We start from the raw sequence: 16,932 nt of genomic DNA on the forward strand, positions 1-16,932 counted from the left end.
CCCATCCAGGCTTTAGATCAAAATCTTTATTTTTTCCTCAATTTCACCGCTTTCAAGGGGATGAACAGAAACCTTTTTGTTTCAAGGCCAAAACAAAAGGATTTATGGATCCCTGCTGGCAGAGCACCCACATGCTTTGGGTGGGTGGGAAGAACATTTTTTGGAGGGGTTTGCACCCAACTGTCGCCAAAATCCCGGGTTTTGCCCCAATTCCGCCCCCGATTGTTAAGGAAGACACCCACGGGCCAGAGAGAATTTAAATGATGGATTTATGTTGGAGAAGACCTGCAAGACCATGCAGCACTTTTTGATGCCACCAGAAGATGAAAAAAGTCTGGTTTTTCTGGGGTCAAAAATGGAAAAAGATAGATTGTCCAAAACAGATTTGTAATGTTGGTCTGTGGATGTGGCCAGGTGGGAAAAGGGGAGCCAGGAGGATGCGCAGGCCCCAGCCAGGTGTGTGCCCAACACGGATCACCGGCACCGCGGATCACCGGGGCTCTGCCCACCGGAGCTCACTGGGGATCATCCAAGGGGGATCCTCCCATGGGGGATGGAGCTGGAACAGCGCACGAAGCTCTTCCCGCACTCGGGGCACTCTCAGGGCTTCCCTCAGTGCTGGCTCCGTTGGTGTTGGGTCAAGTTTGAGCTGCTGGAGAAGCTCTTCCCACACTGGGGACACTCGTGGGGCCTCTCCCCGGTGTGGATGCGCCGGTGCCTGATGAGGTGGGAGTTGTGCTTGAAGCCTTTCCCGCAGTCGGGGCAGCGGAAGGGCCTCTCATCCGTGTGACTGCGCTGGTGCAGGAGGAGCTGGGAGCTGGTGGGAAACCTCTTCTTGCACTGCTCACACTCGTAGGGCCTCTCCCCGGTGTGGCTCCTCTGGTGGATGATGAGTAGAGATCTGCACCTGAAGCTCTTCCCACACTCTCCACACTCGTAGGGCTTTTCCCTGCTGTGGATCATCTGGTGCAGAGTCAGGGTAGAGCTCTGGCTGAAGCTCTTCCCACACTCCCAACATTCGTAGGGCCGTTCCCCCGTGTGGCTCCTCTGGTGGATGATCAGGTTGGACCTTGTGTTAAAGCTCTTCCCACACTGGGGACACTTGTGGGGCCTCTCCTCGCTGTGAATCTGCTGGTGCCTGAGGAGACTGGAGCTGGTCTGAAACCTCTTCTTGCACTGGTCACACTCGTAGGGTCTCTCCCCGGTGTGGATCATCTGGTGCAGAGTCAGGTGGGAGCTCCGGACGAAGCTCTTCCCACACTCCCCACACTCGTAGGGCCGTTCCCCCGTGTGGATCCTCTGGTGGAGGATCAGGGTAGAGCCATGTCTGAAGCTCTTCCCACACTGGGGACACTCGTGGGGCCTCTCCCCGGTGTGGATGCGCCGGTGCCTGATGAGGTGGGAGTTTTGTGTGAAGCCCTTCCCGCAGTCGGGGCAGCGGAAGGGCCTCTCATCCGTGTGAATGCGCCGGTGCTTGAAAAGATTTGAGCTGGTGGGAAACCTCTTCTTGCACTGGTCACACTCGTACGGCCTCTCCCTGGTGTGGCTCCTCTGGTGCAGAGTCAGTTTGGAACTCTGGCTGAATCTCTTCCCACACTCTCCACACTCGTAGGGCCGTTCCCCCGTGTGGGTCCTCTTGTGGGCCATCAGGTTGGAGCTCTGCCTGAAGCTCTTCCCACACTGGGGACACTCGTGGGGTCTCTCCCCGGTGTGGATCCTCTGGTGTTTGGTCAGTTCAGATCTCCACCTGAAGCTCTTCCCACACTCCGAGCACTTGTGGGGCTTCTCCCCATCCTGAGGCTGCTCAGGGACCCCCAGCTCCGAGCTGCGGCCGCCTCCCCGGCCCGGGGTGGATCTTTCGTGCTCGGAGCCCCGAGATCTGCGTTTGCAGCCCCTCCTCGTGCGGCATCTCCGCGGCTTTTCCTCCCCGTTGCGTTCCTGCGCCGCGGAGCCGCTCACAGCGGCCTCTCCCACCGCCTGCTGCCCGGAGCCCTCCAGGGCCATCTCCGGCTCGGCTTCGGGCTCCTGCAAGATCCGAACACGCCCTGGGCCGCACAAAAACCCCCCCGGAGAGCCCCGCGATGGATTCGGGGCGAGCTCCCCCTCCCCGCTCACCTGCGGGTCCCAGGCGGGAACTTCCTCCCGCTTTTCGTCTGCCTCCTCCTCCTCCTCTGTCGCTCCTGTTCCCGCTCCGCCTCTTCCTGCCGCTCCTGCCTTTCCTCTTCCTCCTCCTGTGTCCCTCCTCTTCCTCCCGCTCCTCCTCCGCTCCCAGCCCGGCCCGGGCGGTGCCGACACCCAAAAGCAGCCGCGCTCTGCCCTGGGGGGGTTCCAAAGCGGCACCGGCAGCGATCCCGGGAGCAGCGGGCAGGACTCGGGAGCGCTCTCCCTCCCAGTCTGGCTCTTACTGGGAGCACTGGGAGGGAACTGGGAGCAAACAGCGCCCGGACGCGGCTGCAGCCGGCGAGGGGCGGGGCCGAGCCACGGGGCGTGGTTATGCAAATCAGGGAGCGATCGCGCGCTGTGATTGGCGGGCGGGAGCAGGGCGGGGTTTGCCCTCAGACGTGAGGGGAGCGGGATCCGGAGCGATGGCGGCGGCGTCCGGTGAGAGGGGACAGGGAGCGGGAATGGGGACAGGGAATAGGGACAGGGAATGGGGACAGGGAGCGGGAATGGGGACAGGGAATGGGGACAGGGAGCGGGAATGGGGACAGGGAATGGGGACAGGGAGCGGGAATGGGGACAGGGAGCGGGAATATGGGACAGGGAATGGGGACAGGGAATGGGGACAGGGAGCGGGAATGGGGACAGGGAATGGAGACTGGGAGTGGTGACAGGAGCAGGAATGGGGATGGAGAATGGGGACTGGGAATGAGGACTGGGAATAGGGACAGGGAATGGGGACATGGAGCGGAAATGGGGACAGGGATTGGGGACAGGGATCGGTAATGGGGACAGGGATTGGGAATATGGTCAAGGACCAGCAGTGGGACTGGAAATAGAAGAGAGGGACTGGGAATGATCCTGAGAACTGGGACAGGGACTGAGAACTGGACAGGGAATACAGGACAGGAATGGGATTGGGGCCATGGCCTGGGAACAGGGACAGGGAACACAGGAGCGGAAATACGAGACAGGGCCTTGGAAGGAGTCACAGAATGGGGACAGGGACCACGATTTGGCCTTGGAGTACCGGACTGGGACAGGGACGGGTAAGACGGGACTGGGACCAGCAGTGGCACCAGGAATGGGGACAGGGAGCAGGAATGGGGACAGGAATACGGGAGTGTTCCCGGGAATATGGTACTGCAGGGATAGGGGACCTGGAATGGGACGGGCAATGGGAATAGGGAAACAGGAGAGAGAAGATGGAAACAATAACTGGAGAGAGAATATGGGATGGGGGTTAGGAAGGTGGGTCCGGAACGGGAAACGGGAATACAGGATTGGGACTGGGAATATGGGAATAGGAGAGGGAATATGGACATGGAAATGGGGACCCAGGAAAGAACCAGGAATACGAGAAGGCGAACAGGACAGGAAATATGGGACTGAGAATATGGGAACGGCATGCAGAGACAACAGGACAGGGAATGAAAGGGGGAATGGGATCCAAAATGGGATGGGAGCAGAACAGGACCATGACTGGGGTGACAAAGGGCAAGGGGAGGGACAGTGAGGAGAGGGGGTCCTGGACAGGGGACACCGAAAACAGGGGGACAGTCCCAGGGCAGGAGGTCCTTGATCAGGTGCCCCTGAACCTCCTCCAGGGCCTCGCAGCACAGCCAGAGCTGCTCAGCCTTGGGAGCCCAAAGCCCAGGGCACGTCCTAACTTCATGCCAGGAATTCTCAATTCCCTTGAACCCAGCACCGTGCACATCCCCTGGAAGATCCCTCCATGTCCCCATCCAGGTCTTTCTTAAAAACTTTTATTGTTAACCCATTTTGGGGATTTCGAAAAGAGAAAGAGAAATGAAAAGACAATCGAGGCCACAGGGAGCCAGGAACATGTGGAGTCCCCAGCCAGGTGTGTGCCCAACACGGATCACCGGCACCGCGGATCACCGGGGCTCTGCCCACCGGGGCTCACTGGGGATCATCCAGGGGGGATCCTCCCATGGGGGATGGAGCTGGAGCAGCGCACGAAGCTCTTCCCGCACTCGGGGCACTCACAGGGCTTCCCTCAGTGCTGGCTCCGTTGATGTCGGGTCAAGTTTGAGCTCCTGGAGAAGCTCTTCCCACACTGGGGACACTCGTGGGGCCTCTCCCCGGTGTGGATGCGCCGGTGCCTGATGAGGGTGGAGTTGTGCTTGAAGCCCATCCCGCAGTCGGGGCAGTGGAAGGGCCTCTCATCCGTGTGAATGCGCTGGTGCCGGAGGAGCTGGGAGCTGGTGGGAAACCTCTTCTTGCACTGGTCACACTCGTAGGGCCTCTCCCCTGTGTGGCTCCTCTGGTGAAGAGTCAGGGTAGAGCTCTCGGTGAAGCTCTTCCTACACTCCCCACACTCGTAGGGCCGTTCCCCCGTGTGGATCCTCTGGTGTCTGATCAGGGAGGAGCTTGTGTTAAAGCTCTTCCCACACTGGGGACACTCGTGGGGCCTCTCCCCGGTGTGGATGCGCCGGTGGCTCACAAGTGTGGAGTTGTGTTTGAAGCCCATCCCGCAGTCGGGGCAGCGGAAGGGCCTCTCATCCCTGTGACTGCGCTGGTGCACAAGGAGCTGGGAGCTTGTGGGAAACCTCTTCTCGCATTGGTCACACTCGTAGGGCCTCTCCCCGGTGTGGCTCCTCTGGTGGATGATCAGGTTGGACCTTGTGTTAAAGCCCTTCCCACACTGGGGACACTTGTGGGGCCTCTCCTCGGTGTGAATCTCCTGGTGCTTGAGGAGACTGGAGCTGGTGGGAAACCTCTTCTTGCACTGGTCACACTCGTAGGGCCTCTCCCCGGTGTGGCTCCTCTGGTGTCTGATCAGGTGGGAGCTCTGTCTGAAGCTCTTCCCACAATGGGGACACTCGTGGGGCCTCTCCCCGGTGTGGATGCACCGGTGCCTGATGAGGGTGGAGTTTTGTGTGAAGGCCTTCCCGCAGTCGGGGCAGCGGAAGGGCCTCTCATCCGTGTGAATGCGCTGGTGCAGGAGGAGGTGGGAGCTGGTCTGAAACCTCTTCTTGCACTGCTCACACTCGTAGGGCTTTTCCCCAGTGTGGATCATCTGGTGTCTGATCAGATTGGAGCTCTGGCTGAAGCTCTTCCCACACTCCCCACACTCGTAGGGCCTCTCCCCCGTGTGGCTCCTCTGGTGTCTGACCAGGTGGGAGCTCGTGTTGAAGCTCTTCCCACACTGGGGACACTCGTGGGGCCTCTCCCCGGCGTGGATGCGCCGGTGCCTGACAAGGGTGGAGTTACGCTGGAAGCCCATCCCGCAGTCAGGGCAGCGGAAGGGCCTCTCATCCGTGTGAATGCGCTGGTGCCGGAGGAGCTGGGAGCTGGTGGGAAACCTCTTCTTGCACTGCTCACACTCGTAGGGCTTTTCCCCCGGTGTGGCTTCTGTGGTGGACGATGAGTTGGGATCTCCGCCTGAAGCTCTTCCCACACTCCGAGCACTTGTGGGGCTTCTCCCCATCCTGAGGCTGCTCAGGGACCCCCAGCTCCGAGCTGCGGCCGCCTCCCCGGCCCGGGGTGGATCTTTCGTGCTCGGAGCCCCGAGATCTGCGTTTGCAGCCCCTCCTCGTGCGGCATCTCCGCGGCTTTTCCTCCCCGTTGCGTTCCTGCGCCGCGGAGCCGCTCACAGCGGCCTCTCCCTCCGGCTGCTGCCCGGAGCCCTCCAGGGCCATCTCCGGCTCGGCTTCGGGCTCCTGCAAGATCCGAACACGCCCTGGGCCGCACAAAAACCCTCCCGGAGAGCCCCGCGATGGATTCGGGGCGAGCTCCCCCTCCCCGCTCACCTGCGGGTCCCAGGCGGGAACTTCCTCCCGCTTTTCGTCTTCCTCCTCCTCCTCTGTCCCTCGTGTTCCCGCTCCGCCTCTTCCTGCCGCTCCTGCCTTTCCTCTTCCTCCTCCTGTGTCCCTCCTCTTCCTCCCGCTCCTCCTCCGCTCCCAGCCCGGCCCGGGCGGTGCCGACACCCAAAAGCAGCCTCGCTCTGCCCTGGGGGGTTCCAAAGCGGCCCCGGCAGCGATCCCGGGAGCAGCGGGCAGGAATCGGGAGCGCTTTCCCTCCCAGTCTGGCTCTTACTGGGAGCACTGGGAGGGAACTGGGAGCAAACAGCGCCCGGACGCGGCTGCAGCCGGCGAGGGGCGGGGCCGAGCCACGGGGCGTGGTTATGCAAATCCGGGAGCGATCGCGCGCTGTGATTGGCGGGCGGGAGCAGGGCGGGGTTTGCCCTCAGACGTGAGGGGAGCGGGATCCGGAGCGATGGCGGCGGCGTCCGGTGAGAGGGGACAGGGAGCGGGAATGGGGACAGGGAATGGGGACAGGGAGCGGGAATGGGGACAGGGAATGGGGACAGGGAGCGGGAATGGGGACAGGGAATGGGCACAGAGAGCGGGAATGGGGACAGGGAATGGGGACAGGGAGCGGGAATGGGGACAGGGATTTGGGACAGGGAGCGGGAATGGGGACAGGGAATGGGGACAGTTAATGGGGACACGAAATGGGAAAAGGGACCGGGTATGGAGAGAGGGATCAGCAATGGGAACCAGGAACGGGCACGGCACTGCAAATACCAGGCAGTGACTGGGGGTGATCCATGGAATGGGAACAGGAACCAAGAACGGGACAGGGAATACCGGACTGGGACTGGGGCCAGGGAGCAGCAATATGGGACAGGGATCTGGAATGGGGACTGGGACTGAGAATGGAACTAGGAATGGGACTGGGAATGTGGAATGCAGGAGAGGGACCTGGAATGGGATCGGGGATAGGAATAGGGAAACAGGAGAAATAGCATGGAAACAGCATCCGGAGAGGAAATATGGGGTGTGGATTAGAAAGGAGGGGCCGGGATCAGAAACAGGAATACGGCAACGGGACTATAGGAACAGGGCAGGGAATATCAAACTGGAAATGCGGGGACCGGCACGGGGACTGGGAATACAGGAACGGGAGCAGGGGTGGGAATATGGGACTGGGAATATGGGAACGGCAAGCGGACAGAGAATATGGGACAGGCAATGAGAGCAGGAATGGAATACGGACAGGGATGGGAGCAGGAAAGGAGCGGGAGAGGGTGACATGGGAACGGGCAGGGGGCAAAGGGGGATCCTGGAAAGGGGACAGCGGGACATGGGGACAGTCCCAGGGCAGGGGGTCTTTGATGAGCCCCCCATGAACCTCCGCCAGGGTCTGTGAACACAACTGGAGCCGCTCGGCCTGGGGAGCCCCAAGCCCTGAGGTCCACTCAACTCCCTCACACCAATTATCAGCCACATCCCCTGGAAGATCCCCCCATGTCCCCATCGAGGTCTTTGTTCAAAATTTTTATTTTCACCACGATTTTGGGTTGATTCAAAAGACAAACAGAAATGTAAAGGAAATCACAGTAACAAGGATCCAGGAGGATGTGGGTCCCCCAGCCAGGTGTGTGCCCAACACGGATCACCGGCACCGTGGATCATCCAGGGGGGATCCTCCCATGGGGGATGGAGCTGGAGCAGCGCACGAAGCTCTTCCCGCACTCGGGGCACTCACAGGGCTTCCCTCAGTGCTGGCTCCGTTGGTGTTGGGTCAAGTAAGAACTTCTGGAGAAGCTCTTCCCACACTCCCCACACTATTAGGGCCTCTCCCCCGTGTGGATGCGCCGGTGCCTGACGAGGGAGGAGTTTTGCTTGAAGCCCTTCCAACAGTGAGGGCAGCGGAAGGGCCTCTCATCCCTGTGACTCCGCTGGTGCAGGAGGAGTTTGTAGCTGGTAGGAAACCTCTTCTTGCACTGCTCACACTCATAGGGCTTCTCCCCGGTGTGGATCATCTGGTGCACAGCCAGGTTAGAGCTGCAGCTGAAGCTCTTCCCACACTCCCCACACTCGTAGGGCTTCTCACCGGTGTGGCTCCTCTGGTGGATGATCAGGTCGGAGCTCCGGCGGAAGCTCTTCCCACACTGGGGACACTCGTGGGGCCTCTCCCCGGTGTGGATGCGCCGGTGGGTGATGAGGTGCGAGTTATGCCTGAAACCCATCCCGCAGTCGGGGCAGCGGAAGGGCCTCTCATCCGTGTGAATCCGCTGGTGCAGGAGGAGCTGGGAGCTGGTGGGAAACCTTTTCTTGCATTGGTCACACTCGTACGGCCTCTCCCGGGTGTGGCTCCTCTAGTGGAGAGTCAGGATGGAGCTCCTGCTGAAGCTCTTTCCACACTCCGAGTACTCGTGGGGCCATTCCCCTCTGTGGATCCTCTGGTGTCTGATCATACTGGAGCTCTGGCTGAAGCTCTTCCCACACTGGGGACACTCGTAGGGTCTCTCCCCTGTGTGGATGCGCTGGTGCCTGTCAAGGGTGGACTTTTGCTGGAAGCCCATCCCGCAGTTGGGGCAGCGGAAGGGCCTCTCATCCGTGTGAATCCGCTGGTGCCGGAGGAGACGGGAGCTGGTGGGAAACCTCATCTTGCATTGGTCACACTCGTAGGGCCTCTCTCCGGTGTGGATCCTCTGGTGGATGATGAGGTTGGAACTGCAGCTGAAGCTCTTCCCACACTGCTCACACTCATAGGGCCTCTCCCCAGTGTGAATGCGCTGGTGTCTGACGAGGTGGAAATTATGCCTGAAACCCATCCCGCAGTCGGGGCAGCGGAAGGGCCTCTCATCCGTGTGAATTAGCTGGTGCAGGAGGAGGTAGGTGCTGGTCTGAAACCTCTTCTTGCACTACCCACACTCATAGGGCCTTTCCCCGGTGTGGATCCTCTTGTGGATGATCAGAGCAGAGCGCTGGCTGAAGCTCTTCCCACACTCCGAGCACTTGTGGGGCTTCTCCCCCTCCTGAGGCTGCTCAGGGACCCCCAGCTCCGAGCTGCGGCCGCCTCCCCGGCCCGGGGTGGATCTTTCGTGCTCGGAGCCCCGAGATCTGCGTTTGCAGCCCCTCCTCATGCGGCATCTCCGCGGCTTTTCCTCCCCGTTGCGTTCCTGCGCCGCGGAGCCGCTCACAGCGGCCTCTCCCACCGGCTGCTGCCGCGGGGATTTGTCCTCCCTGGGCTCCGTGCTCAGCTCCGTGCCTGGGGGAGGAAGGACCAAGAGAGGATGGGATTTGCCTCCGGGCCACAGGGAAGGGCAAGGAGATCCCCCCGCGCGTCCCCGGCAGGACGGCGTCGGCAGCGGGGTTGTCCTGCAGCCGGGGGCCAGGCTGGGCTGCGAGATGGAGCAGCAGAGAGGGGCAAAGGGGGCACTGACTTCCTCCTCACCTGCCTGCGGCTCCCGGGACATCTTCCTCTTCCTCGCCGCGCCCTGCTCCTCCTGCTCCTCCATGGGGCCGAGGTTTGGCAAAGGGAAATCCTGCTATGGGGTAAAACAAGCGCTGAGCGCGTTGGGTTTGACGGTGCCGCTGCCCCGGCGCGGCTGCAGAAGTCAGCGCCCCTTTCAGCCCCGGGGGGCCCGGACCCCGCTCATCTCCGGGCTCTGCCCGCCGCTACCGGGCCATCGCCACGTGGGACCCGCCGAGATCCCTCCAGGGCCATCTCCGGCTCGGCTTCGGGCTCCTGCGAGATCCGAACACGCCCTGGGCCGCACAAAAACCCTCCCGGAGAGCCCCGCGATGGATTCGGGGCGAGCTCCCCCTCCCCGCTCACCTGCGGGTTCCGGGGGGTGGCGATGCTGCCGGAGGCGGGGGAGCTGCGGCCTGAGCGCGGGAACCGCGTGCGGCTGCTGCTGCTGCCCCTCCTCTTCCTCCCGCCCCTCCTCTTCCTCTTCCTCCACCTCTGTCCCTCCTCTTCTTGCTCCTCCTCTTCCTCCCGCTCCTCTCTTTCTCTTTTCCTTTCCTCTTCCTCCTCCTCTGTCCCTCCTCTTCCTCCCGCTCCTCCTCCGCTCCCAGCCCGGCCCGGGCGGTGCCGACACCCAAAAGCAGCCGCGCTCTGCCCTGGGGGGGTTCCAAAGCGGCCCCGCCCCGCGCGGCCCCGGCAGCGATCCCGGGAGCAGCGGGCAGGACTCGGGAGCGCTTTCCCTCCCAGTCTGGCTCTTACTGGGAGCACTGGGAGGGAACTGGGAGCAAACAGCGCCCGGACGCGGCTGCAGCCAGCGAGGGGCGGGGCCGAGCCACGGGGCGTGGTTATGCAAATCCGGGAGCGATCGCGCGCTGTGATTGGTGGGCGGGAGCAGGGCGGGGTTTGCCCTCAGACGTGAGGGGAGCGGGATCCGGAGCGATGGCGGCGGCGTCCGGTGAGAGGGGACAGGGAGCGGGAATGGGGACAGGGAATGGGGACAGGGAATGGGGACAGGGAGCGGGAATGGGGACAGGGAATGGGGACAGGGAATGGGAATGGGGACAGGGAGCGGGAATGGGGACATGGAATGGGAAATGCAGAGAGGGAATAGGGACAGACACATGAAATGGGAAAAGGGACCCGGTATGGAGAGAGGGATCAGCAATGGGAACCAGGAACGGGCACGGCACTGCAAATACCAGGCAGGGACTGGGAATGATCCATGGAATGGGAACAGGAACCAAGAACGGGACAGGGAATACCGGACTGGGACTGCGGCCAGGGAGCAGCAATATGGGACAGGGATCTGGAATGGGGACTGGGACTGAGAATGGAACTAGGAATGGGACTGGGAATGTGGAATGCAGGAGAGGGACCTGGAATGGGATCGGGGATAGGAATAGGGAAACAGGAGAAATAGCATGGAAACAGCATCCGGAGAGGAAAGATGGGGTGTGGATTAGAAAGGAGGGGCCGGGATCAGAAACGGGAACACGGCAACGGGACTATAGGAACAGGGCAGGGAATATCAAACTGGAAATGCGGGACCGGCACGGGGACTGGGAATACAGGAATGGGAGCAGGGGTGGGAATATGGGACTGGGAATATGGGAATGGCAACCAGGGAGAGAATATGGGACAGGCAATGAGAGCAGGAATGGAATACGGACAGGGATGGGAGCAGGAAAGGAGCGGGAGAGGGTGACATGGGAACGGGCAGGGGGCAAAGGGGGATCCTGGAAAGGGGACAGCGGGACATGGGGACAGTCCCAGGGCAGGGGGTCTTTGATGAGCCCCCCATGAACCTCCTCCAGGGTCTGTGAACACAACTGGAGCCGCTCGGCCTGGGGAGCCCCAAGCCCTGAGGTCCACTCAACTCCCTCACACCAATTATCAGCCACATCCCCTGGAAGATCCATCCATGTCCCCATCGAGGTCTTTGTTCAAAATTTTTATTTTCACCACGATTTTGGGTTGATTCAAAAGACAAACAGAAATGTAAAGGAAATCACAGTAACAAGGATCCAGGAGGATGTGGGTCCCCAAGCCAGGTGTGTGCCCAACACGGATCACCGGCACCGCGGATCACTGGGGCTCTGCCCACCGGGGCTCACTGGGGATCATCCAGGGGGGATCCTCCCATGGGGGATGGAGCTGGAGCAGCGCACGAAGCTCTTCCCGCACTCGGGGCACTCACAGGGCTTCCCTCAGTGCTGGCTCCGTTGGTGTTGGGTCAAGTGAGAGCTGCTGGAAAAGCTCTTCCCACACTGGGGACACTCGTGGGGCCTCTCCCCGGTGTGGATGCGCCGGTGCCTGATGAGGTTGGAGTTTTGCTTGAAGCCCATCCCGCAGTCGGGGCAGCGGAAGGGCCTCTCATCTGTGTGACTGCGCTGGTGCCGGAGGAGCTGGGAGCTGGTGGGAAACCTCTTCTTGCACTGCTCACACTCGTAGGGCCTCTCCCCGGTGTGGATCATGTGGTGGAGATTTAGGTGGGACCTCCGGATGAAGCTCTTCCCACACTCCCCACACGCGTAGGGCTTCTCCCCTGTGTGGATCCTCAGGTGGAGGATCAGGGCAGAAGCGTGTCTGAAGCTCTTCCCACACTGGGGACACTCGTGGGGCCTCTCCCCGGTGTGGATGCGGCGGTGGGTGACGAGGTGGGAGTTTTGCTTGAAGCCCATCCCGCAGTCGAGGCAGCGGAAGGGCCTCTCATCCGTGTGAATCCGCTAGTGCTTGAGGAGCTGGGAGCTGGTGGGAAACCTCTTCTTGCACTGCTCACATTCGTGGGGCCTCTCCCCGGTGTGGCTCCTCTGGTGGATGATGAGTAGAGATCTGCACCTGAAGCTCTTCCCACACTCTCCACACTCGTAGGGCCGTTCCCCCGTGTGGGTCCTCTTGTGGGCCATCAGGTTGGAGCTCTGCCTGAAGCTCTTCCCACACTGGGGACACTCGTGGGGTTTCTCCCCGGTGTGGATTCGTCGGTGCCTGATGAGGTGGGAGTTTTGCTTGAAGCCCATCCCGCAGTCGGGGCAGTGGAAGGGCCTCTCATCGGTGTGAATGCGCTGGTGCTTGAGGAGACGGGAGCTGGTGGGAAACCTCTTCTTGCACTGGTCACACTCGTAAGGCCTCTCCCCGGTGTGGCTCCTCTGGTGTTTGGTCAGTTCAGATCTCCACCTGAAGCTCTTCCCACACTCCGAGCACTTGTGGGGCTTCTCCCCATCCTGAGGCTGCTCAGGGACCCCCAGCTCCGAGCTGCGGCCGCCTCCCCGGCCCGGGGTGGATCTTTCGTGCTCGGAGCCCCGAGATCTGCGTTTGCAGCCCCTCCTCGTGCGGCATCTCCGCGGCTTTTCCTCCCCGTTGCGTTCCTGCGCCGCGGAGCCGCTCACAGCGGCCTCTCCCACCGCCTGCTGCCCGGAGCCCTCCAGGGCCATCTCCGGCTCGGCTTCGGGCTCCTGCAAGATCCGAACACGCCCTGGGCCGCAAAAAACCCTCCCGGAGAGCCCCGCGATGGATTCGGGGCGAGCTCCCCCTCCCCGCTCACCTGCGGGTTCCGGGGGAGACCTTCCTCCCGCTTTTCGTCTTCCTCCTCCTCCTCTGTCCCTCGTGTTCCCGCTCCGCCTCTTCCTGCCGCTCCTGCCTTTCCTCTTCCTCCTCCTCTGTCCCTCCTCTTCCTCCCGCTCCTCCTCCGCTCCCAGCCCGGCCCGGGCGGTGCCGACACCCAAAAGCAGCCGCGCTCTGCCCTGGGGGGTTCCAAAGCGGCACCGGCAGCGATCCCGGGAGCAGCGGGCAGGACTCGGGAGCGCTTTCCCTCCCAGTCTGGCTCTTACTGGGAGCACTGGGAGGGAACTGGGAGCAAACAGCGCCCGGACGCGGCTGCAGCCGGCGAGGGGCGGGGCCGAGCCACGGGGCGTGGTTATGCAAATCAGGGAGCGATCGCGCGCTGTGATTGGCGGGCGGGAGCAGGGCGGGGTTTGCCCTCAGACGTGAGGGGAGCGGGATCCGGAGCGATGGCGGCGGCGTCCGGTGAGAGGGGACAGGGAGCGGGAATGGGGACAGGGAATGGGGACAGGGAGCGGGAATGGGGACAGGGAATGGGGACAGGGAATGGGGACAGGGAGCGGGAATGGGGACAGGGAATGGGGACAGGGAATGGGGACAGGGAGCGGGAACGGGCACAGGGAATTGGGACAGGGAGCGGGAATGGGGACAGGGAATGGGGACAGGGAATGGGGACAGGGAATGGGGACAGGCAGCGGGAATGGGGACAGGGAATTGGGACTGGGAATTAGAATGGGGACAGGGAATGGGAAAGGCCCAAGGATTGGGATCAGGAATACAGGAAAGGACTGGGGAGGGAAGCGGGAACGGGACTGGGAATACAGGACACGGACCGGGAATGGGGACAGGGATCGATAATGGGGACAGGGATTGGGAATATGGGCAAGGAACAGCAGTGGGACTGGAAATAGAAGAGAGGGACTGGGAATGATCCTGAGAACTGGGACAGGGACTGAGAACTGGACAGGGAATACAGGACAGGAATGGGATTGGGGCCATGGCCTGGGAACAGGGACAGGGAACACAGGAGCGGAAATACGAGACAGGGCCTTGGAAGGAGTCACAGAATGGGGACAGGGACCACGATTTGGCCTTGGAGTACCGGACTGGGACAGGGACGGGTAAGACGGGACTGGGACCAGCAATGGCACCAGGAATGGGGACAGGGAGCAGGAATGGGAGCAGGAATAGGGGAGTGTTCCCGGGAATACGGTACTGCAGGGATAGGGGACCTGGAATGGGATGGGCAATGGGAATAGGGAAACAGGAGAGAGAAGATGGAAACAATAACTGGAGAGAGAATATGGGATGGGGATTAGGAAGGTGGGTCCGGAACGGGAAACGGGGAATACAGGATTGGGACTGGGAATATGGGAATAGGAGAGGGAATATGGACATGGAAATGGGGACCCAGGAAAGAACCAGGAATACGAGAAGGCGAACAGGACAGGAAATATGGGACTGAGAATATGGGAACGGCATGCAGAGACAACAGGACAGGGAATGAAAGGGGGAATGGGATCCAAAATGGGATGGGAGCAGAACAGGACCATGACTGGGGTGACAAAGGGCAAGGGGAGGGACAGTGAGGAGAGGGGATCCTGGACAGGGGACACCGAAAACAGGGGGACAGTCCCAGAGCAGGAGGTCCTTGATCAGCTGTCCCTGAACCTCCTCCAGGGCCTCCCAGCACAGCCAGAGCTGCTCAGCCTTGGGAGCCCAAAGCGCAGAGCACGTCCTAACTTCATGCCAGGAATTCTCAATTCCCTTGAACCCAGCACCGTGCACATCCCCTGGAAGATCCCTCCATGTCCCCATCCAGGTCTTTATTAAAAACTTTTATTGTATAACAGTTTTTGAGGATTTTGAAAAGATAAGAGAAATGAAAAGACAATCTTGGCCACAGGGAGCCAGGAACATGTGGAGTCCCCAGCCAGGTGTGTGCCCAACACGGATCACCGGCACCGCGGATCACCGGGGCTCTGCCCACCGGGGCTCACTGGGGATCATCCAGGGGGGATCCTCCCATGGGGGATGGAGCTGGAGCAGCGTACGAAGCTCTTCCCGCACTCGGGGCACTCACAGGGCTTCCCTCAGTGCTGGCTCCGTTGGTGTTGGGTCAAGGTTGAGCTCCTGGTGAAGCTCTTCCCACACTGGGGACACTCGTGGGGCCTCTCCCCGGTGTGGATGTGCCGGTGTCTGATGCGGGTGGAGTTGTGCTTGAAGCCCATCCCGCAGTCGGGGCAGTGGAAGGGCCTCTCATCCGTGTGAATGCACTGGTGCCGGAGGAGACTGTAGCTGGTCTTAAACCTCTTCTTACATTGGTCACACTTGTAGGGCCTCTCCCCAGTGTGGCTCCTCTGGTGTCTGATCAGGTGGGAGCTCCTGGAGAAGCTCTTCCCACACTCCCCACACTCGTAGGGCTTTTCCCCCGTGTGGATCCTCTGGTGTCTGATCAGGTGGGAGCTCTGGCTGAAGCTCTTCCCACACTGGGGACACTCGTGGGGCCTCTCCCCGGTGTGGATGCGCCGGTGCCTGATGAGGTGGGAGTTGTGCTTGAAGCCCATCCCGCAGTCGGGGCAGCGGAAGGGCCTCTCATCCGTGTGAATGCGCTGGTGCTTGAGGAGATTTGAGCTGGTGGGAAACCTCTTCTTGCACTGCTCACACTCATAGGGCCTCTCCCCGGTGTGGCTCCTCTGGTGGATGATGAGTTGAGATCTGCACCTGAAGCTCTTCCCACACTCCCCACACTCGTAGGAATTTTCCCCGGTGTGGCTCCTCTGATGTTTGATCAGGATGGAGCTTGTGTTAAAACTCTTCCAACACTCGGGATGCTCGTAGGGTCGCTCGCCGGTGTGGATGTGGCGGTGCCTGATGAGGTGGGAGTTTTGCTTGAAGCCCATCCCGCAGTTGGGGCAGCGGAAGGGCCTCTCATCCGTGTGAATGCGCTGGTGCAGGAGGAGCTGGGAGCTGGTGGGAAATCTCTTCTTGCACTGGTCACACTCGTAGGGCCTCTCCCCGGTGTGGATCCTCTGGTGGACGATGAGTTGGGATCTCCGCCTGAAGCTCTTCCCACACTCCGAGCACTTGTGGGGCTTCTCCCCATCCTGAGGCTGCTCAGGGACCCCCAGCTCCGAGCTGCGGCCGCCTCCCCGGCCCGGGGTGGATCTTTCGTGCTCGGAGCCCCGAGATCTGCGTTTGCAGCCCCTCCTCGTGCGGCATCTCCGCGGCTTTTCCTCCCCGTTGCGTTCCTGCGCCGCGGAGCCGCTCACAGCGGCCTCTCCCACCGGCTGCTGCCCGGAGCCCTCCAGGGCCATCTCCGGCTCGGCTTCGGGCTCCTGCAAGATCCGAACACGCCCTGGGCCGCACAAAAACCCTCCCGGAGAGCCCCGCGATGGATTCGGGGCGAGCTCCCCCTCCCCGCTCACCTGCGGGTCCCGGGCGGGAAATTCCATCCGCTTTTCGTCTTCCTCCTCCTCCTCTGTCCCTCGTGTTCCCGCTCCGCCTCTTCCTGCCGCTCCTGCCTTTCCTCTTCCTCCTCCTGTGTCCCTCCTCTTCCTCCCGCTCCCAGCCCGGCCCGGGCGGTGCCGACACCCAAAAGCAGCCGCGCTCTGCCCTGGGAGGGTTCCAAAGCGGCACCGGCAGCGATCCCGGGAGCAGCGGGCAGGACTCGGGAGCGCTTTCCCTCCCAGTCTGGCTCTTACTGGGAGCACTGGGAGGGAACTGGGAGCAAACAGCGCCCGGACGCGGCTGCAGCCGGCGACGGGCGGGGCCGAGCCACGGGGCGTGGTTATGCAAATCAGGGAGCGATCGCGCGCTGTGATTGGCGGGCGGGAGCAGGGCGGGGTTTGCCCTCAGACGTGAGGGGAGCGGGATCCGGAGCGATGGCGGCGGCGTCCGGTGAGAGGGGACAGGGAGCGGGAATGGGGACAGGGAATGGGGACAGGGAGCGGGAATGGGGACAGGGAATGGGGACAGGGAGCGGGA

The 16,932-nt window shown here is 61.8% G+C and overlaps 2 pseudogenes; both read right to left on the reverse strand.

Annotated features, from left to right (window-relative positions):
- Positions 1-9,436, reverse strand: LOC134563063 (uncharacterized; annotated as a pseudogene).
- A 137-nt stretch (positions 9,437-9,573) lies between these two features.
- LOC134563064 (zinc finger protein 271-like) lies at positions 9,574-16,713 on the reverse strand (annotated as a pseudogene).
- Positions 16,714-16,932: the final 219 nt, after the last annotated feature.

The sequence above is a fragment of the Prinia subflava genome, chromosome 33 (assembly GCF_021018805.1).
Source record: "Prinia subflava isolate CZ2003 ecotype Zambia chromosome 33, Cam_Psub_1.2, whole genome shotgun sequence".
In the NCBI taxonomy this organism is placed as follows: Eukaryota; Metazoa; Chordata; class Aves; order Passeriformes; family Cisticolidae; genus Prinia; species Prinia subflava.